The sequence below is a fragment of the Anabrus simplex genome, chromosome 1 (genome assembly GCF_040414725.1).
Source record: "Anabrus simplex isolate iqAnaSimp1 chromosome 1, ASM4041472v1, whole genome shotgun sequence".
NCBI classification, from domain to species: domain Eukaryota; kingdom Metazoa; phylum Arthropoda; class Insecta; order Orthoptera; family Tettigoniidae; genus Anabrus; species Anabrus simplex.
In genome coordinates this window covers 1,761,070,000-1,761,092,040 of record NC_090265.1, presented here as the reverse complement: position 1 = coordinate 1,761,092,040, position 22,041 = coordinate 1,761,070,000, and the positions used below count along the sequence as shown (strand labels likewise).

Genomic DNA, 22,041 nt, shown 5'->3' with positions numbered 1-22,041 from the left:
ATGACGTTGATTTGTACTCTCCCCTAGCGCACTGTTGTAGGAATCACTCTTACTGTCTCGTCTGTCAGTAAATTAATTGTTCAATTGTTACTGGGGTACTTTAGGGGGGTCTAATCAATGCTGGCAACATTGTTCAATGTGCAACACCATCGGAGGGACGTCATTCTAGACCTAAACCGTACATGTCAGTTGTGTTCTCTGAGTACTTTTAAACTATATCCGCAGACAGTGTCTCCCTCTTTCTCTTTCTTTACCCTTCCATATGTTTGTCTCTTGCTTACTTTTAATGTCGAAAACGTTTCGTAGCAGACAAAGTAGGGGTCCCATACTACGAAAAACATAAAAAAAATCCTCAATTAAGCCGAAAGTTGAAGGGCTAAAGGGCCATAAAATGTTTCAAATTCTGAATTTAAGATAGCTCTATCTAAAACAGAACAAATTTCGAAAAATTACTTACGCCCTAAGTTCAGTTCCTGAAAAAGAGCATAAAATCGCTTGTTTAATTACACGTTTTCTTTTTGATTCAAATCCTAGCGAGAGGAACATATTTACAAAATTCTTTCTGCAATGTGTTCCTTGGTTCAATACCCTCGGGTAGTTTCTGACTTGTGACACCGAATGTAGTTATATGGGCTTAAGTCAAACTCTACATAGATTCACATTAGATTCATATTTTTTCTAACACGATGGTATAGGAAAGGCCTAGGAGTGGAAAAATCGGCCGTGGTCTCAATTAAGACACATCACCAGCATTTGCCTGCTGTGAAAATGGGAAACCACGTGAAGGCATCTTCAGGGCTGCCGACAGTGGAGTTCCTACCCACTATCTTCCGGATGTAATCTCACAGTTGCGCGCCCTTAACCGCACGGCCAACTCATCCGGTCTATTGTTTTTGGGCTGCTCTCTACCGGATGGATTCTATTTATTTCAAAGGCAATTATTTGATGTTATACAAGTGGTTTTGTATAATTTTGAGAGAAGCTTTCAAGGAATTAATTGACATACTTTCAAAATATTCGTATGTAATCCTTAACAGAAAGCAAAGTCCAGGATAAAGATGTCTATAGATATCCGAAAACTATTCTCTCCAGCGATGAAGTCGTTTCGTGTAAGACAAGTGGGACTATCATACCGCTTACCGGCAAAATGCAGCTACGACGAACTTCTGACAAAGGGAAGAAGAAAATGCAGCGAGATGAAAGTTGACTTCAAAGTCACGGAAGTTATGTTCAGTCAAAACTCGAAGAACCCAGAACAATAGCAGAGACATGTGCTAATTCGTTTCCCAACGCGTGGCTTCCGCCGTAAAATTAAATGAAAACCTCGATTCCTCCGACCAGCGGAAGATTCCTCTCTGTTCCTTGAGCGAGAGCAAATGAAGGCAATAGCACTTGGGGTTCTGCACTAGAAGAGCAAAAATCATGATTCTGTATAGCACAGAAGATTCACATTAACACTTCTACATATCCAGTATGTGTGCGTTTCTACATAGTTTATAAAATAACGTAATAATTCTTTCATTAATGAACGTGTTGAAAATGCAAGAAACGTGTACATTCAACTGGTACTCACTAACACTGAGTCGTTAAAAGAAGACATAACCTATTGTTTCCATGACTGTATTTGTAACGTCCGTTGATTTCCTCTGCGACCTTGTCTAAAATTCTCTGTCCATCGAAATGGAATGGTGATAAAAATAATTCCATTTATAACATGTTATCTCACCACTTCCCTCTTTGGTTCAAAGAGCACGTTTCACGCCAATGCACTGTCAAGCGCGGAGACGAAAGATAAAGACACTTCACACATTCTGAAGCACTAGTTTGTTGGAACTTAATGGTCGATGACATACAAATGCAGCCTGATCTGATGCAACCCACAGCTCACATTACACAAAGTGACGTGAAAATCTCAGTGTTAGGACACTTTGATTTTAATTCTGGCTGCCTTAGGTAAGATAACCCTTCAATTGTCCGGCTCCATGAATAAATGGTTAGCGTGCTGGCCTTCGGTCAAACTGGGACCCGGGTTCGATTCGTGCCTGGATCGGGGTTTTTAACCTTAATTCCGATGCCTCCTTGCTCAAATATGTTCATGTATTTGTAAAATAAATCTTCAGCTTCAGACTAGAAAATGAAGAATGAGGTACGTCAAATATATCTAAATGTATTACAAAAGACAAAATGTATGTTTCTCCAGGTAAAAGTAGTTTGGTGACCCAGGTAGGGAAATCTTCGTGACCGGGTGACACTCACAGGTCTAAAATAATATGAATCCATGTAAACTGTGTAATTCGATCTATATTTCCCGAAGCATTTTGGAACACAGAGATTATTCTGTATTACTTCCTGCCTAAACGACCCTATTATTGTTCACCTTCCATCTCCGTCTGTTTTCTCCATGGGTTTTATTTTGCTGTGCCGGGCGCAATGTCTTTGACAGCCCAGTGTAGGATTCCTGAACACAGGTCGCCAGGTTCGTTGATGGCTTTGTCTGGTGATATTTGAAGATGTTACAAAAGTCCAGTTTTGTGTTGTTATATTTACCAGCACCTAAAATAACTCCTGAAGGCCAAGCCTGCCCTTCGTCACCTGTCAAAGCCATAAGAGTTGTCTGTAGAAAGTAACACCAATCATATCATCACTACTTCTTGAAGTCTGTGCTGTTTAGTTGTTCCAAACACTTTCTTCACCATGGGTATCAATGCGCAGAACAATCGCTGGTTATCAGTATGGTTCTGAAGCATATGAGCTAAAGAAGTACATACGTAATATGCAAGAAAATATGCCCAAAAAATCTAGCTAAATATGAGCTAAAAAGTTCAACTATTACGTTAGCATTTTAGGGATAGGTAGTTATTATTGGTGTGTTACTAACATTAAACGTGCCAAAAATGATAAGCGACACGTTTAACCATGCCCTAGAACTCCTCACGGGTTATCTCTCAGACTCACCATGTCATATGTTGTGCTGTTTACTCTTTCGTTTTCTTTGCAATAATTTCTCCTTCTTTTCATTTTCATAAATACTACGTTTTTATAAAATAATGGCTTCGTTCATTATTTTATTAGTCATTTTTCATTAGTATGCCCTTTATTTTCACATTTTTACGCTGACACCCAGGCTGAGTCTAATGCACTCGCTTGTATTGTCTGGCTCATCTGAAATATATCAGCAGTATTCTGTTGTGACAATGTGATTGTTTCTATAGTAACACTACTGTACTGTACTGGCTCTCACAAGTAACCGTTCGTTCAAAATGAGTAAGAGGAAGCTGACAGAATCTGAAGTCGGTGTGATTTTAGATTGTGACGATGATTCCAGTGAAGGGGTTTTCAGTGATGATGAAGCAGACTATATACCAGAAGGTGATGAATATGGCAGTGAGGAGGAGGATCATGTCAGCGTAGTGAGTGAAGTAAACGATATGAGTAAAGTTGTTGATACTTTTCTTATTGATACCGATAGTACACTTCAACAAACAGATAATGTGTATGTGAGGGGAATGGCTTTATTTGGAATGTGTACCTTCCAGAACAAAGCAAGTTAATAAAGCATAACATCCTAAAATCTCAGACTAGAGTTGTCAAGGTGCCACCTTTGCAAACAATTGAATCTTCTATAAACACTTTTGACTTATACTTCACATTAGACATACTTGAAACTATTGTCCTTCGCACCAACGAAATAGTTTGAAATTGAATAAATTCTGTGTGTTGTAGAAGTAACTCTTACTTATGCTACTGCATGATCAGTAGAACTGAATTTTACCAATCCTAAAATAATATGAGTCCGAGAGACTCCTCTTGGGAGTTAACGTTCCTAAAAGAGCTTAAGAGTTCTAGGGTTAACCATGCAAACTGACTGACAGAGTTACAGTAAGTAAATTAACACAGTCGCAGTTATTCTATTTAAAAAATAAACAAAATGAAGTTTTCTTTTTATTATTTACTTTACGTCTCACCAACACTGTTAGGTACTATGGTAACAATGGGATATTAGTGGGAAAGAAGCGGCCGTGGCCTTAATTGAGGTAACGCCACAGCATTTTCCTGGTGTGAAAATGGTAATCCACGCAAAAAACTATCTTCAGGGCTGCCAACAGTCGGTTTGGAATCCACCATCTCCCAAATGCCAAAAATGAAGTATTAGCATGCTTTCTGGTAACTGTCAGAGTACGTTCGTAGAACAACTTTTTTTAGGAATCATGTCTTCTAAACCTGCTACCTGTTTCTATAAAAGAAGAAAATTACATCTACTACAGAATTTTGAAATCATGTATTTTAAACACAGCATTCAAAATATAACCAAATATGACCATATATCAAGCCTCCGTGGCTCAGACGGCAGCACGTCGGCCTCTCACAGCTGGGTTCCATGGTTCAAATCCCGGTCACTCGATGTGAGTTTTGTGCTGGACTAAGTTGAGGCGGGACTATTTTTTCTCCGGGTACTCCGCTTTTCTCTGTCATATTTCATTCCAGCAACACTCTCCACTATCATTGCATTTCATTTGTCAGTCATTAATCATTGCCCCAGAGAAGTGCGACAGGCTTCGGCAGCCAGCACAATTCCTGTCCTCGCCGCACTAGGAATGCCTGACCCGGTCATTGGCTAGAAAAGAGGATATAGGTTTTCCTACCTGACCTTATATCATAAAATAGAGCAAAATATAGCCCAACCGAAACAATCAAAATGCCCGATATATACATGTATATGCATTTATGTGGAACGTAAAATTGCTTTAAAAGGGGTCAGGGACCCAACATTCAGAGTTATTTGTCAGATTTCGGGTAAAATGACCTCAGGAATGAATACACCATAGTGATCAGTATGTCCATCCCTTAAGCCCATTCTCTGATACCAGGTTGGGGATGAGGTTATATTAAATTATATTGCATGTTTTACGGCTGGATGCCCTTCCTGACTTCACCTTCATTTGAGAATCTAATGACTATGAAACGAATAATGCCGAATGAAATTGGGTAAGGATGTGGAAGGAATCGACCGTAGAGATCAGTGAGCCACTCATAATGGTGGTGGCGATAAGTGTTTAAAATTGGAAAAGCAATTGAGTCAGATAGTTTTAAGACCCGTAAGTCACATTTTTTGACAACTTCGTTTTATGTGACAAACTGAATGTTGAAGTGCAGATACATCATTTTATGTAGAACTCCCGTAAGTCTGCTGTATACAATGGCCGTGAAGGTATCGTCAATATTAGGTTCGGTTTTAAAACACCGTAAGTCGATGACTTACGGAGTTTCTCAAGGTAACAGTTTTTTACCACTAGAGTGTGCTGTCTGGAGCAGCTCTTGAACACACGAATTTCACTTATCTGGGAAGCACATTGTTTCGCGTTTGTTATAGAAGCGTTTCCGATTGTGGTGCAAGAATTTCTTTTTCAGACGATGTTAGTGTCAAAAAGAAAAACAATGAATTAAAATTACGCATTTATATAAGTGTAACATAATACTAAGTGCAAGAGTGAATCAAACTTCATATGTAGGCTACAATGACAAGGAAGTGATGCATAATTTAATTGAAATTAACTTCAACCGTTCTAATTTGTCTTCTGGAAACTGTTTATAACTGGAGCACCAATAAGGAGGAGTGAATGGGGAATTTTAATTTTAATTTCAGAAACATGTGTCATGTATCGTTATGCATTAAAATTTAAAATATTATATATTTTCTTGTACAGTTTGTGCAGAATTTATTGGTACTGTAAATATTTGAAGCTTTTTATGCATAAATAAAGCAGATATGCAAATCAGTAAATCGTATGAGTATTTATTTTGGGTTTTTGTTAAGTCAGTGTACTACAGTGTTGTTCAGTTGATCTTTAAATACGGTCAGTCACAGAGTTTTAAACTGATCTATAGGCAGAGTTAATAAAGAATAACAGTTCATGCCTTAATTCTATGATATTTTTCTGTAATTATTAATCCTCGGAGTCAGAAAATGTTACGCATGGTTTCTGGTTTATTCACCAGTCAGCTTTATCTGTTTTCCCACAAGTCTACATTTCGTAACTTACGGGGGTTCAAAAATAACCGATTCAATTGATGATCTATATTTTTTCTAGCAGCCCAGATCTGTTCGTGCGTATCGCGGACTTGAATGGTTCAAAGATCTGAGATTGATAACTGCACTGTGTTCCTGTTATGTCTTTACTTCAAAGCTACGTACAAACCCTAAATGTATGACGATGGCCAGTGGTCATACATATTGAATACACCGGTTCTCGTCCGCTCACTGCAGTTAAGGAACAATGGGCGAAGTCAGTACTTGTATGGGTGACTGCTTGGGAACACCAGGTGCCGTTGGTTCAATTCCCATTACCCGGTTTAGAAATCCAAGAATAACCTCACAACCCGCAGGCCTTCAGGCTGAGCAGCGGTCACTTGTTAAGGCCATGACCCTTGAGGCCACGGGGTTTGGTTTTGTTTGGTTTGGTATGACGATGACTATGATAGAAATTTGTTCTAGGATGTAGCTGTCTATAAATGGGTACTATATCGATCTACATGTTAGCTACCAGCATGAAATAACTTGAATATTGTATACATAAAAATTAATTGTAAATTGTTACACAGTTCAGCGTTTAGTTTGAAAGCCTCGGTGATTGAACAATACGCCACCACAATCCTGTTATTTCATCTAACAGCCTCATACACTAAATTGACCGGAAATTGGTTATTAACTATTAAGTCCTAAATTCTCCGTTCCTCTCTAGCTTTCATGACTGAGTTCACTATTCTCCTATCTAACCTATAATCTTTTGTATGACTTAAAATGGTAAATATGACCTTAAAATTACAATATTACTTAAGCATTTTATGGGCATGTATCAAGTATTAGAGTATTACTAACATCAGGCGTGTCAAAAAGCGATAATACAGCAGACATATTTAAGCATGCAAACCGACAGAGTTTCAGTATGTAAATTAACACTTTGTAAATTAATTCAGTATCTTAGCTCCGAGTCGCATTTATTTTGTATTTTCAAAAAAAAGAATAACCATTTTTTACTATTTGCTTTACTTTGCACTGCCACAGATAGGTCAAATGGCTACGCTGATATAGGAGTGGGAAGGAATCGGCCGTGGTCTAAATTAAGGTACCTCTCCAGCATTTTCCTGGTGTGGAAATGGAAAACCACGCAAAAAACCTTCTTCAAGGTTGCCGACAGTGTGGTGCGAACCCACTATGTCCCGATTGCCAGAAATGAAGTATTAGCATGTTTTTTGTTAACTGTCGGAGTACATATGTACAGCATCTCTTTCTCGGAATCATGTCTTCTAACCTGCCACCTAGTTGTTTCAGGAAAAGAAAGAAAATGACATGTACTGCAGTCTTTTCAAATCCTATGTTTTAAAATCGATGTGGATAACATGCACGTGGTTTTTTAAAATAATTATCTCAAAATCTAACCAAATATGACCTTATTACACTAAAATGAGCAATATAAAATTCCTTTAAACGGGGCCAGGGACCCGTTATTCACAGTCATTTCTCATATTTTGGGTAAAATGACCTCAGAAATTGAATATGACTTTTCATTAACATCCGAACTTTAGTGATCTATATGTCCACGCCTTGGTCCAGTTTTCTGATACGAGGTTGACGTTATGTGAAATTATATATCATATTTTACAGACGGAAGCCCTTCCTGACTCCAAAAAGGTTGAGAAGCTAACGAAGTGAAATCAAAGATGCTGAACGAAATCACGTAAGAAGGTGGAAGGAGTCAGCCTTGGTGATCAGTAAGCGTCTCATAATGGTGGAGGTGATAATATTGTTTAAAATGGGAGAAGAAATGAACGATCTCTGTTTTCTCCAGCAGCCCAGCACTGTTTGCTCGTATCGCGGACTTGAATGGTTCATGGAACTGAGATCGATAATTGCACTGTGTTCCTGTTATGTCTTTACTTCCAAGCTACGTATAACTCTTAATATATGACGATGACCAACGGCCATACAATATTGCATACACCGGTTTTCGTCCGATCACCACAGTTAAGCAACATTGGCCGTGGTCAGTACGTGGATGGATGACCGCTTGGGAAGAGCGCGTACCGTTGGATCAGTTCCCTTTTTCCGGTCACCGAGGGCTTTCCCGTTCTGATCACATGACATCTCATAATCTGCAGGCCTTTCGGCTGAGCAGCGGCCGCTTGGAGGCCATGGCCGTTCGGGGCTGTTGCACCATGTCGTTTTTGGTATGACGATGATGATGATGGAAATGTGTTCACGTATGTAGCTATCATGAAGTGGATCGAACTACATGTTAGTTACCAGAATGAAATATCTCATATATTGTATACATAAACCTTCATTATAAATTGTTACACATTTCAGCGTTTAATCGGGGACCATCGGTGATTGACCTATACGCCATCACAATGCTGTAATGGCATCTAACACTGTACTGTCATACATTACATTGACCGAAAATTGTTTAGTAACTATTTTGTCCTAAATTCCCTGTGTCGGTCTCACGTCCATGATAGAGATTATTATTCTCCTATCTAACCTGCAATAATTTTTACAAGACAATTTACCTCTCTTCATACACGGAGGTCATTTCTAACTTGCCACTCCATTGTGAGTGCACTCCTGCTATTGTCCTCACCTATTTGTAAATTATTCTGGTTACATTCACGTCTGTAACGTCTGATAACATATCCTGCGTTCACCTAGCTACAGTATCCGCTCAGCAAAGACGGTCGGAAATTTTCCCTGCTTTTTCTTGCTAGTGTTGTATTGTCGCAATAACATATCCAAGGATTTGAACTACAATAGGGTGGGAAAGGGGCTAAGTTAGGGAAGATAATGACCGTGGTCTCAACTAATGTACACCCGCAGAATTTGTCTGCTGTAAAAATGGGAAATAGTGGCGTGCTGTCGCTGGATTAGCAGGATTAGCCTAGTCACATGTGTGACTTAACTGACATAAAATTACATCAGCCAGAAATGCTAAAACATCACGACTGTGAACCTCCATGTGACCGCTCTATTAGCACACCTTAGCACACGTGTAGGTCTGGACTATTCCACTCTGTAGCCCACTTGTCTGAAGCGAGAGGTATTAGTTTCCAGGTCCTCTCTACGCACCCTACGCACCGGCTTTTTGTCGTAATAATTTTTAGCAGCTCCGTGCTCGTTAATAGTAATTCTTTAGCGACAAACATTTGTGGTGGATTATTAGGTAATTCCAGTTTATATTTTTAGTGCAGTGTAACAACGATTTCAACCAGTACTATGTGTTTCACGCTGTACGGTGGACAACGAAAGGGACTCGCTACGAGGATCTAGTCTCTCTTGCTTCCTACGTCATCGGCAACGGGGAGTGAGGGCTGCTGTACTCGGACAAACACACCAGTCATCCTTGCCCATAGTCAAAATATCCAACTACATCTTTTGGCCCATTGGGTTTTTAAAATAAGCAATAAATCGTAGTACAAGGCAGGCCCACTCCGAACGTTAATATAAGTACACAAATGAAGGCGAATGTTCGTCATTTTAAGACCGAATATTATGATACTTCAAAATGGCTAACTGCATGCCAGTCTCAAAGTAAATTATTTTGCTGGTCTTGTGTACTATTCGAAACAGATAGAGGAGTACGGAATAGTATCGGTTTCTGAGCCTTCAGTAACTTTTATAAAGCAGAGATCTGCAGTAAACCAGATGGAGTACTTTCGGCAAATCAAGAACAGACTTTCACTTCAAGGCGGATGTTTCCAAGCATTCTGCTTAAGTTTACTCCAACAGAGAAATAATTAAACGGTTAGTTGATCTAACTTGCTTATTAGCGAAACAAGAGCTGCCTTTGAGAGTTCACGATGAGCACAAGGAATCCCTTAATCGGGGAAACTGTTCTGAGTTCTTCGAATTACTGTCGAAAAATGATATCAATTTAGACAGATACTTACAAAAGGCAAAATTACTTAAGGGCGCGTTCAATCGAAACCAAAATGATATTACTGAAAATGTCAGTGGCGTAATCATAAACACACTGAAAAATGAAAACCTACAACCTGTTTTCCAGTCATTGACTGGGTCAGGGATGTAATGAATGAAACATATATAGGCTCTTATTACAATGGGGTCGCCACTCCCAAGATGATTTTTATTAATGAGTGATAAATGCTATGAAATGATAATGGAGAGTGTTGCTGGAATGAAAGATGACAGGGAAAACCGGAGTACCAGGAGAAAAACCTGTCCCGCCTCCTCTTTGTCCAGCACAAATCTCACATGGAGTGACCGGGATTTGAACCACGGTATCCAGCTGTGAGAGGCCGACGCGCTGCCGTCTGAGCCACGAAGGCTCAAATAAACACACTAAAACAAGAAATAAAAGATGCACCTTTCGTTGCAATAATGCTTGAGGGAACTACAGATGTTTCAAAATTATCGCAACGTTCCACTGTACATAATTTGTTATGTAAAATAGGGAGATACTGAGGAAAGAATTTTAGATTTCACTGACGTCAGAAAAAGTCGCTTTGCTGCTGCGTAAGTGAACAAGTCTTCAAAATTCTTTCCAAGTTTCATTGTGAGGTCAAGCTCGTAGCTCAAGGGGATGACGGGGATGCAATATTTTTGGACACTTAAATGGTCTATTGAGGAAAGCAATGGGAAAATACCTCACCATTCAGCATGCCTAGTACGCCTCATTTGGGCTCTGCAATTGGCTTTTGCGGTTTATCTATAACTGCATAGCCTGTGGTATGCTATTTGAGGATCCAACCAGCCTCTGGGCTGATAACCTAACAGAAAAATGGTCTGCAGGCAATAGTGAAGACATGATGCCCCTTATCACATTTCATGCATTGCTATGCACATCGGCTTAACTTAGTCTTGTTTCAGTTAATTTTGTAGATTAATGCAAGAATATTTTTTAAGACTTTGAATAGACTCGATGATTTATTTCCTCATTCTTCAAAGCGGATGCATGCATGTCGGGTAGTTCTCACTGAAAAATGTCACCGCACGCCACTGATCGGTTCCATTTCCATACCAGGCAAATTCTGGGGATATACATTAATTAAGGCAATAGCTGCTTCCTTGCCACTCCCAGGCCTGTCCTATTCCATTGCCGCCATAAGACCTACCTGTGTAGGTGCGACGTAAAGCAAAACAAATCGTAAAGATGAACTGTGAGGTACTTTTATGTTAATGCTCACCGAACTCGATAGCTGCAGTCGCTTAAGTGCGCCCAGTAACCAGTATTCGGGAAATAGTAGGTTCGAACCCCACTGTCGGCAGCCCTGAAAATGGTTTTCCGTGGTTTCCCATTTTCACACCAGGCAAATGCTGGGGCTGTACCTTAATTAAGGCCACGGCCGCTTCCTTCCCATTCCTAGCCTTTTCCTGTCCTGTCGTCGCTATAAAACCTATCTGTGTCGGTGCGAAGTAAAGAAGATGAACTATGGTATATTTTTCAGTTACTGATCATTTTTTCACCTCCGTCATACTCCAGTTACGAAAATAATAGGCATATCAATAAAGATTCCCGTGAAATTTACATTACTTAATGCATAAATTCGGTCCCAAGTTTCATTAAAATTCTGTGAATAGTTTTCGAAATAAAATTTGTCTATGTTATGAAAATTGTGAAATAGAGAGAAACCAGAAGAAAGAAGGGGACTAAAGTAATATAGAGGAACATGAAGTAAGAGCATATACATTTATGTGAGATATTCAAACTTTCCTCCGTGCGAATTTTGCACTGGCAAGTGTCCCTCGTTTGACACAGCCTAAAAACGCATCTCTCCCAGTGATCACGGAAAACAAACATAGATACGGATAGATGAACCAGACCGGGCGAGTTGGCCGTGCGCGTAGAGGCGCGCGGCTGTGAGCTTGCATCCGGGAGATAGTAGGTTCGAATCCCACTATCGGCAGCCCTGAAGATGGTTTTCCGTGGTTTCCCATTTTCACACCAGGCAAATGCTGGGGCTGTACATTAATTAAGGCCACGGCCGCTTCCTTCCAACTCCTAGGCCTTTCCTATCCCACCGTCGCCATAAGACCTATCTGTGTCGGTGCGACGTAAAGCCCCTAGCAAAAAAAAAAAAAAAAAAGATGAACCAGATGGATCTTGCCAGATACTGCCGAGCCAGCACAGCCAAATAAATATTTATTATTAGATGGCCAAACCTACCACCTCACCTGGAGCAGTGGCAGCAGTCCTCAGTATTTACGAATATATTTTCCTTCAAATCAAGGTCAAACTACATGCTCGGTGAAATATAATGGCGAATCTAGGGGACGAATTGATCGCACCACTTCAGAGAACATTACATGAACACTGTCAGTAGGCCCAGTGTTTCAAGTACAACCTAGACTTAACGAGAACGAACATTTCCTCTGTAACCGTACACCTACATTTCAGTGACACGAACCGAACTATATACCCCATAAAATAAACACATTCAGGACTTTTTTTTTTTGCTAGTTGTTTTACGTCGCACCGACACAGATAGGTCTTACGGCGACGATGGGACAGGAAAGAGCTAGGATTGGGAAGGAAGCGGCCGTGGCCTTAATTAAGGTACAGCCCCATCATTTGCCTGGTGTGAAAATGGGAAACCACGGAAAACCATTTTCAGGGCTGCCGACAGTGGGGTTCGAACCTACTATCTCCCGAATACTGGTTACTGGGCGCACTTAAGCGACTGCAGCTATCGAGCTCGGTACATTCAGGATTAGGATTTATTTTAAAATCACATGAATAAATGAAATGGAAGGTTTCACTATGCGAATCTTAATTTGTAAATTAGAAAATCACTGCAATAGCTGTGTATGAAAGAAAATAAGGAGGTCATATTTTTTCGAAGTTTCTGTAAACCTTTACGTTATTGGTACAATTACAGGTTTCATTTTGTTTTTCTATTATTTTCATTTTTCAATCGCACTGCTAAAGATTTTGAATAAATTTAGTTTTGCAATATAGTTCTCAACCATAATGCATATCGTCGTTGCCGGGACAGAACCTCCTATGTGAAATATTTTTTTTTGCTAGGGGCTTTACGTCGCACCGACACAGATAGGTCTTATGGCGACTATGGGATAGGAAAGGCCTAGGAGTTGGAAGGAAGCGGCCGTGGCCTTAATTAAGGTACAGCCCCAGCATTTGCCTGGTGTGAAAATGGGAAACCACGGAAAAACATTTTCAGGGCTGCCGATAGTGGGATTCGAACCTACTATCTCCCGGATGCAAGCCCACAGCCGCGCGCCTCTACGCGCACGGCCAACTCACCCGCTGTGAAATATTTTAGCTTAAAACTTTGGCCGGTAATGTTCTCTCATCTAAGGTGCAATATTGTGTGAATGTTGTCAAGGCATTCTCGCTCTTCATAATGTATGTGCTGCGGGTCAGTATATCTCCAAATATATTAATACATAGAAGGTTTCGTCCCGGCAACGACGATATAAATATATATATTGAATGTTTTCTCTTTCCCTACCTACTATATTGGGTTTTAGTTACATTTATCAAATTCAGAAATTTCACCTGGGGACACCCGATTTCTATCCTGGAATGAGCAGCTGGCGCCAATTTCATAGGAAAGAAGGGTATAATAAATTACCTTTAGATTTGGCCTGTACCTCTAATGTACTACAGTTTTGTAGTGTTATGTGACTTTCCCTGTTCACTAAATTTTTGAAAATGCTATTTAAAATGTACCAGACGTCTGATGATAATGGTGATGGAGTTTCAACACCAGTGCAGACATAGATATTTACTATCCAAGTATAAAGTACAACAATAATGTATATGCATCTACCAAATAGATATACTGTATAACTTCAAATAAATAACCTAACTGATATTATTCCCGGTAAGCATGATTGTATTGTTGATGAGTTTATCGGATAATGTAGCTCGATTGTTCTGGGCGATATACGACAAAAGAGTAGCCTTACAAAAGTGTTGCAAAGTTTCGGCTGGGAAGACTTGGGAGAAAGGGGGCGAGCTGCTCGACTAAGTGGTATGTTCCGAGCTATCATTGGAGAGATGGCGTGGGAGGACATCAGTAGACGAATATGTTTAAATGGTGTCTTTAAAAGTAGGAACGATCACAATATGAAGTTAAAGTTGGAATTGAAGAAGACAAATTGTGCAAATATTCGTTAAATGGGAAGGGGAGTTAGGGATTGGAATAACTTACCATGGGAGATGTTTAATAAATTTTCAATTTTTTTGCAGTCATTTAAGGAAAGGCTAGGAAAACAATAGATAGGGAATCTGCCACCTGGGCGACTGCCCTAATTGCAGATCGGGATTGATTGATTGATTGATTGATTGATTGATTGATTGATTGATTGATTGATTGATTGATTGATTGATTGATTGATTGATTGATTGATTGATTGATTGATTGATTGATTGATTGATTGATTGATTGATTGATTGATTTTAATGTAATCCCCAAGCAACCACAAGCCATAGCTTGTCCACCTTAACTTTGTGTTATATTAGAAATGATTGTAAAGTAGCTCTTGAAATATAATATTTGAAAATTGTAATTCATTATGTACACTACAAAAATATTTGAGGTTGTTGGCCTAATTTTTTGTTTGTATTCGGTCAAAATAAATAAACCGATTTGAATACCGTTAACTTATTTCTTATAAAATAAATTGAAAATGACGTGCATTTCTGCGCTCATTTTTTCATTATTCTGTGCCTCCCTTTCAAACTCCAGTAGCGCCGCAGTGATCGAGAGTGATTGCTAGAACTTCACTCAAACCTCACGGCCTGTGACGTAAGTACAACGTCACTGTGTCTGAATACCATCGCCTGCCTCCCCACGGGACAAAATGCCGAGCGTGAGCGCCTGTAATATACAGATCATTTCAGATTTCTCCATTACTTGTGGGAAAGTCCATGTCTAGGTTAGACGAACGACCGACCGGCACTCTTTGTGAACGGTGTCTTACTTTCTCTCTTTGAACAGTCCCTGTACCAATTAATGTTCTAGTATTGGTGTCTTGTTGACATTAAAGCGCGTGTTAGAGTGATGTGATTTCCTTTCATTTGAGTCTACAAACAGGAGGACTTGAATGGTTCAAAGATCTGATATTGATAACTGCACTGTGTTCCTGTTATGTCTTTACTTCAAAGCTACGTACAAACCCTAAATGTATGTCGATGGCCAATGGTCATACTTATTGAATAGACCTGCTCTCGTCCGCTCATCGCAGTTAAGCAACATTGGGCGAGGTCAGTACTTAGATGGGTGACGGCTTGGAAACACCAGGTGCCGTTGGTTCAATTCCCCTTACCCGGTTTAGAAATCCAAGAATAACCTCACAATCCGCAGGCCTTCAGGCTGAGCAGTGGTCGGTTGTTAAGGCTATGGCCCTTGAGGCCACGGGGTTTGGTTTCCTTTGGTTTGGTATGACGATGACTATGATAGAAATTTGTTCTAGGATGTAGCTCTCTAGAAATGGGTATTGTATCGAACTACATGTTAGATACCAGCATGAAATAACTTGAATATTGTATACATAAAAATTAATTGTAAATTGTTACACAGTTCAGCGTTTAGTTTGAAAGCCTCGGTGATTGAACAATACGCCACCACAATCCTGTTGTTTCATCTAATAGCCTCATACACTAAATTGACCGGAAATTGGTTATTAACTATTAAGTCCTAAATTCTCCGTTCCTCTCTAGCTTGCATGACTGAGTTCACTATTATCCTATCTAACCTATAATCTTTTGTATGACTTAAAATGGTAAATATGACCTTAAAATTACAATATTATTTAAGCATTTTATGGGCATGTATCAAGTATTAGAGTATTACTAACATCAGGCGTGTCAAAAAGCGATAATACAGCAGACATATTTAAGCATGCAAACCGACAGAGTTTCAGTATGTAAATTAACACTTTGTAAATTAATTCAGTATCTTAGCTCCGAGTCGCATTTATTTTGTATTTTCAAAAAAAAAGAATAACCATTTTTTACTATTTGCTTTACTTTGCACTGCCACAGATAGTTCATATGGCTACGCTGATATAGGAGTGGGAAGGAATCGGCCGTGATCTAAATAAAGGTACCTCTCCAGCATTTTCCTGGTGTGGAAATGGAAAACCTCGCAAAAAAACCTTCTTCAAGGTTGCCGACAGTGTGATTCGAACCCACTATGTCCCAATTGCCAGAAATGAAGTATTAGCATGTTTTTGTTAACTGTCGGAGTACATATGTACAGCATCTCTTTCTCGGAATCATGTCTTCTAACCTGCCACCTAGTTGTTTCAGGAAAAGAAAGAAAATGACATGTACTGCAGTCTTTTGAATTCCTATGTTCTAAAATCGATGTGGATAACATGCACGTGGTTTTTTAAAATAATTATCTCAAAATCTAACCAAATATGACCTTATTACACTAAAATGAGCAATATAAAATTGCTTTAAACGGGGCCAGGGACCCGTTATTCACAGTTATTTCTCATATTTTGGGTAAAATGACCTCAGGAATTAAATATGACTTTTTATTAACATCCGAACTTTAGTGATCTATATGTCCACGCCTTGATCCAGTTTTCTGATACGAGGTTGAGGTTATGTGAAATTATATATCATATTTTACAGACGGAAGCCCTTCCTGACTCCAAAAAGATTGAGAAGCTAACGAAGTGAAATCAAAGATGCTGAACGAAATCACGCAAGAAGGTGGAAGGAGTCAGCCTTGGTGATCAGTAAGCGTCTCACAATGGTGGAGGTGATAATATTGTTTAAAATGGGAGAAGAAATGAACGATCTCTGTTTTCTCCAGCAGCCCAACCCTGTTTGCTCGTATCGCGGACTTGAATGGTTCATGGAACTGAGATCGATAATTGCACTGTGTTCCTGTTATGTCTTTACTTCCAAGCTACGTATAACTCTTCATATATGACGATGACCAACGGCCATACAATATTGCATACACCGGTTTTCGTCCGATCACCACAGTTAAGCAACATTGGCCGTGGTCAGTACGTGGATGGATGACCGCTTGGGAAGAGCGCGTACCGTTGGATCAATTCCCTTTTCCCGGTCACCGAGGGCTTTCCCGTTCTGACCACATGACATCTCATAATCTGCAGGCCTTTCGGCTGAGCAGCGGCCGCTTGGAGGCCATGGCCGTTCGGGGCTGTTGCACCATGTCGTTTTTGGTATGACGATGATGATGATGGAAATGTGTTCACGTATGTAGCTATCATGAAGTGGATCGAACTACATGTTAGTTACCAGAATGAAATATCTCATATATTGAATACATAAACCTTCATTATAAATTGTTACACATTTCAGCGTTTAATCGGGAACCATCGGTGATTGACCTATACGCCATCACAATGCTGTAATGGCATCTAACACTGTAGACGGTCGGAAATTTTCCCTGCTTTTTCTTGCTAGTGTTGTATTGTCGCAATAACATATCCAAGGATTTGAACTACAATAGGGTGGGAAAGGGGCTAAGTTAGGGAAGGTAATGACCATGGCCTCAACTAATGTACACCCGCAGAATTTGTCTGCTGTAAAAATGGGAAATAGTGGCGTGCTGTCGCTGGATTAGCAGGATTAGCCTAGTCACATGTGTGACTTAACTGACATAAAATTACATCAGCCAGAAATGCTAAAACATCACGACTGTGAACCTCCATGTGACCGCTCTATTAGCACACCTTAGCACACGTGTAGGTCTGGACTATTCCACTCTGTAGCCCACTTGTCTGAAGCGAGAGGTATTAGTTTCCAGGTCCTCTCTACGCACCCTACGCACCGGCTTTCTGTTGTAATAATTTTTAGCAGCTCCGTGCTCGCTAATAGTAATTCTTTAGTGACAAACATTTGTGGTGGATTATTAGGTAATTCCAGTTTGTGTTTTTAGTGCAGTGTAACAACGATTTCAACCAGTACTATGTGTTTCACGCTGTACGGTGGACAATGAAAGAGACTCGGTACGAGGATCTAGTCTCTCTTGCCTCCTACGTCATCGGCAACGGGGAGTGAGGACTGCTGCACTCGGACAAACACACCAGTCATCCTTGCCCATAGTCAAAATATCCAACTACATCTTTTGGCCCATTGGATTTTTAAAATAAGCAATAAATCGTAGTACAAGGCAGGCCCACTCCGAACGTTAATATAAGTACACAAATGAAGGCGAATATTCGTCATTTCAAGACCGAATATTATGATTCTTCAAAATGGCTAACTGCATGCCAATCTCAAAGTAAACTATTTTGCTGGTCTTGTGTACTCTTCGAAACAGATAGAGGAGTACGGAATAGTAGCGGTTTCTGAGCCTTCAGTAACTTTCATGAAGCAAAGAACCGTTTGGAAAAGCTCAATCGCCTTTCTCTGCAGTAAACCAGATGGAATACTTTCGGCAAATCAAGAACAGACTTTCACTTCAAGGCGGATATTTCAAAGCATTATGCTTAAGTTTACTCCAACAGAGAAATAATTAAACAGTTAGTTGATCTAACTTGCCTATTAGCGAAACAAGAGCTGCCTTTGAGAGTTCACGATGAGCACAAGGAATCCCTTAATCGGGGAAACTGTTCTGAGTTCTTCGAATTACTGCCGAGAAATGGTATCAGTTTAAACAGACACTTACAAAAGGCAAACTTATTTAAAGGCACGTTCAATCGTAACCAAAGTGATATTACTGAAAATGTCAGTGACGTAATCATAAACACACTAAAACAAAAAATAAAAGATGCACCTTTCGTTGCAATAATGCTTGAGGGAACTACAGATGTTTCAAAATTATCGCAACGTTCCACTGTACATAATTTGTTATGTAAAATAGGGCGAAATTGAGGAAAGAATTTTAGATTTCACTGACGTCAGAAAAGGTTGCTTTGCTGCTGCGTAAGTGAACAAGTCTTCAAAATGCTTTCCGAGTTTCATTGTGAGGTCAAGCTCGTAGCTCAAGGGGATGACGGGGATGCAATATTTTTGGACACTTAAATGGTCTACTGAGGAAAGCAATGGGAAAATACCTCACTATTCAGCATGCCTAATATGCCTCATTTGGGCTCTGCCATTGGTTTTTGCGGTTTCCCTATAACTGCATAGCCTGAGGTGTGCAATTTGAGGATCCAACCAGCCTCTGGGCTGATAACCTAACAGAAAAATGGTCTGCAGGCAATAGTGATGACATGATGCCCCTTATCACATTTCGTGCATTGCTATGCACATCGGCTTAACTTAATCTTGTTTCAGTTAATTTTGTAGATTAATGCAAGAATATTTTTTAAGACTTTGAATTGATTCCAGGATTTATTTCCTCATTCTTCAAAGCGGATGCATGCATGTCGGGTAGTTCTCACTGAAAAATATCACCGTACGCCACTGATCGATTTACATTTTCAAGGTTGGCGACGGTGAGTTTAAAACTCACTATCACCGGAATGCAAGATCAGAGATAATAATAACAACAATAGTAATGTTAATAATAATAATAATAATAATAATAATAATAATAATAATAATAATAATAATAATAATAATAATAATAATAATAATAATAATAAAACACATGGATTTTATTCACGTCATCGTTTTCGGTCTCCCTGTGACATCTCTTGACCATACATTGAACTATTTCGGACTTACACATTGAGTAGAATAAATCGTAGATGTATATCTGCCACTTTTGTTTTATTCGTGGCCTTCTTTTATTTTTTGATTATGTTTCGAAACGTCGACTTTCTTTCTGCCGGTTCAGTCAATGATAAGATGGAGCGCTCGCGTAAAACAGTGTTAGGTGACTACGATATTTTGGAAGAGTTGTATGCCGACGATCGTTCGAACGGATATAGTGATTGTGAATCAGTTTAAACTGAATGTGAGAGTGATAGTGGGAAGTGATATTCAAGTCCCTACACGCCGTAATTTACATAGTATGCTCATTTATCCAAGTGACTCTGATAACGACAATGATGTAAACCTTGATGGTGTATTAGGAATTGACGATTAAAATGGTTTTATAAGGACAGCAAACCAACTTTAAAAATAAAATTTACCGGGCGAGTTGGCCGTGCGCCTAGAGGCGCGCGGCTGTGAGTTTGCATCCGGGAGATAGTAGGTTCGAATCCCACTATCGGCAGCCCTGAAGATAGTTATCCGTGGTTTCCCATTTTCACACCAGGCAAATGCTGTGGCTGTATCTTAATTAAGGCCACGGCCGCTTCCTTCCACCTCCTAGGCCTTTCCTGTCCCATCGTCGCCATAAGACCTATCTGTGTCGGTGCGACGTAAAGCCCCTAGCAAAAAAAGAATTTTGACCAGTTTAATATTTATATACATTTTTATAAGCATGTGTACTCTAGTGTGCTCAGTAGAAAAATGTCCGCTTTACAGGGTTATGTAACAAGCTCAAGCATACGCTCAGCAATGATTAATAATAAGATACGTCACAATGAAACGGTTCTTAAGTCAGTACTTATTTATGCATCCGAAACCCTATCCCTAAATGCCAATAAAGGACTCCTCGAAGAACTGCAGAATAAGGAACGCAGAATTATAGGAGAATTATGGGCTCCAACTACAAGAAAGGCATCCAACAAGAAAAGGTCCAATAAGGAAGTCTTTAATAAAGTAGAGAAAATTACAGACACAATCTGCAGAAAACGGGCTCGATTATACGGAACCTAAAACCGCTAAACTTGATTTTAGAAACACCAGAGAAGACATTCAAGTGCAATCGGAAGACGCCTTTGACATAAGACTTTCCCGAAAATAAAGTAGTGAAGATCGGGCTAAACTGAGATGAACAACCGGTGAGAAGACACGGAACAGAGGAACGCAAGCAGGCCCACTCAGAAGGAATAAGGGAATTCTGAGCTTAAGATCAAAGTTTACCGCCAAATGTAGCGAGACTTAACGCAGTCATCGATGGCCCCAAAGAATTAATAATAATAATAATAATAATAATAATAATAATAATAATAATAATAATAATAATAATAATAATAATAATAATAATAATAGCCGGGCTGAGTGACTTAGGCTATTAAGGAGCTAGCTTTGTGAGGCTTTGGTAAGTTCAATCCTGGTTCAGTCAGGTTGTATTTGAAGGTGTAAAAATACCTAAGGCTGTGTTGGTAGATTTACCGGCGCATAAAATAACGCCTGCGGTACAAAATTCCGGCACCTGGACGTCTCCGAAAACCGATTAATAATTTTTTGGGACGTAAAGCCAACGATATATTAATAATAAATGAAGTTCACAGAGCAAGCAAAGCAAAGTTATCTCCGTACAGACCATGAAAGTCCTTGGAAGGGTGGAAGGTAACGGCTTCCTCTATTCGCAACCTCGGCACTTTTGGTAAAGTGGTAAGCTCAACAGCTGGTCGCCCCCAGAAATAAAACTGGTACTCATTTTTGGTGGAGGCTGAATGAACCTCAGGACCATATGCACCTCCGGAAGTGGAAACATCTTTTCTTAAATTTGTTGGCTTCCTGGCGGGCAATCGAAACCACGTCCTTCCGGGTGAACCGAGCACGCCTTAACAGCCTGGGCCAGACAGCCTCTGAAGTTCCCAGAAGGAAACGATAATTTAATATTATCCGTTGTAATTGTTACAAACATTGATTTCTTTGGGCCTTTTGAGTTTGGAAATGTGTGGCAATCCAACTGAAAATCGTACTCTTAAACTGGGGCAGAGTGTGATAATTTCAGGATAGAAAATGCCTAGAGAGCTTGACTGCTTTTAATAGTATTGATATTTGATTTAAGTCCCACTATATATTTGTTGCGGTTTACGGATATACCGAAGTGTCGAAATTTTCCCGCCGTAATTATTTTACGTACTGGTAAATATACAGACAGGAGGCTAGTGTAAATGAGCACCAGCAGATATCAACGGAATTAGCCGAAATCCAACCCGCCAAGTTGGGTTCAGAAGGTCACTGCCTATACCAGCTGAACGACACTGCCCGTATTGGACGTTTTTTAGACTCCTAGCGAAAAAATTCTTATCGTAATGAAATACATTGCTTGATATACATC

General features: G+C 39.8%; 2 pseudogenes; both read left to right on the top strand.

Annotated features, from left to right (window-relative positions):
• The first annotated feature begins 7,972 nt into the window (after positions 1 to 7,972).
• LOC136859413 (5S ribosomal RNA) lies at positions 7,973 to 8,091 on the top strand (annotated as a pseudogene).
• An 8,843-nt stretch (positions 8,092 to 16,934) lies between these two features.
• Positions 16,935 to 17,053, top strand: LOC137497206 (5S ribosomal RNA; annotated as a pseudogene).
• Positions 17,054 to 22,041: the final 4,988 nt, after the last annotated feature.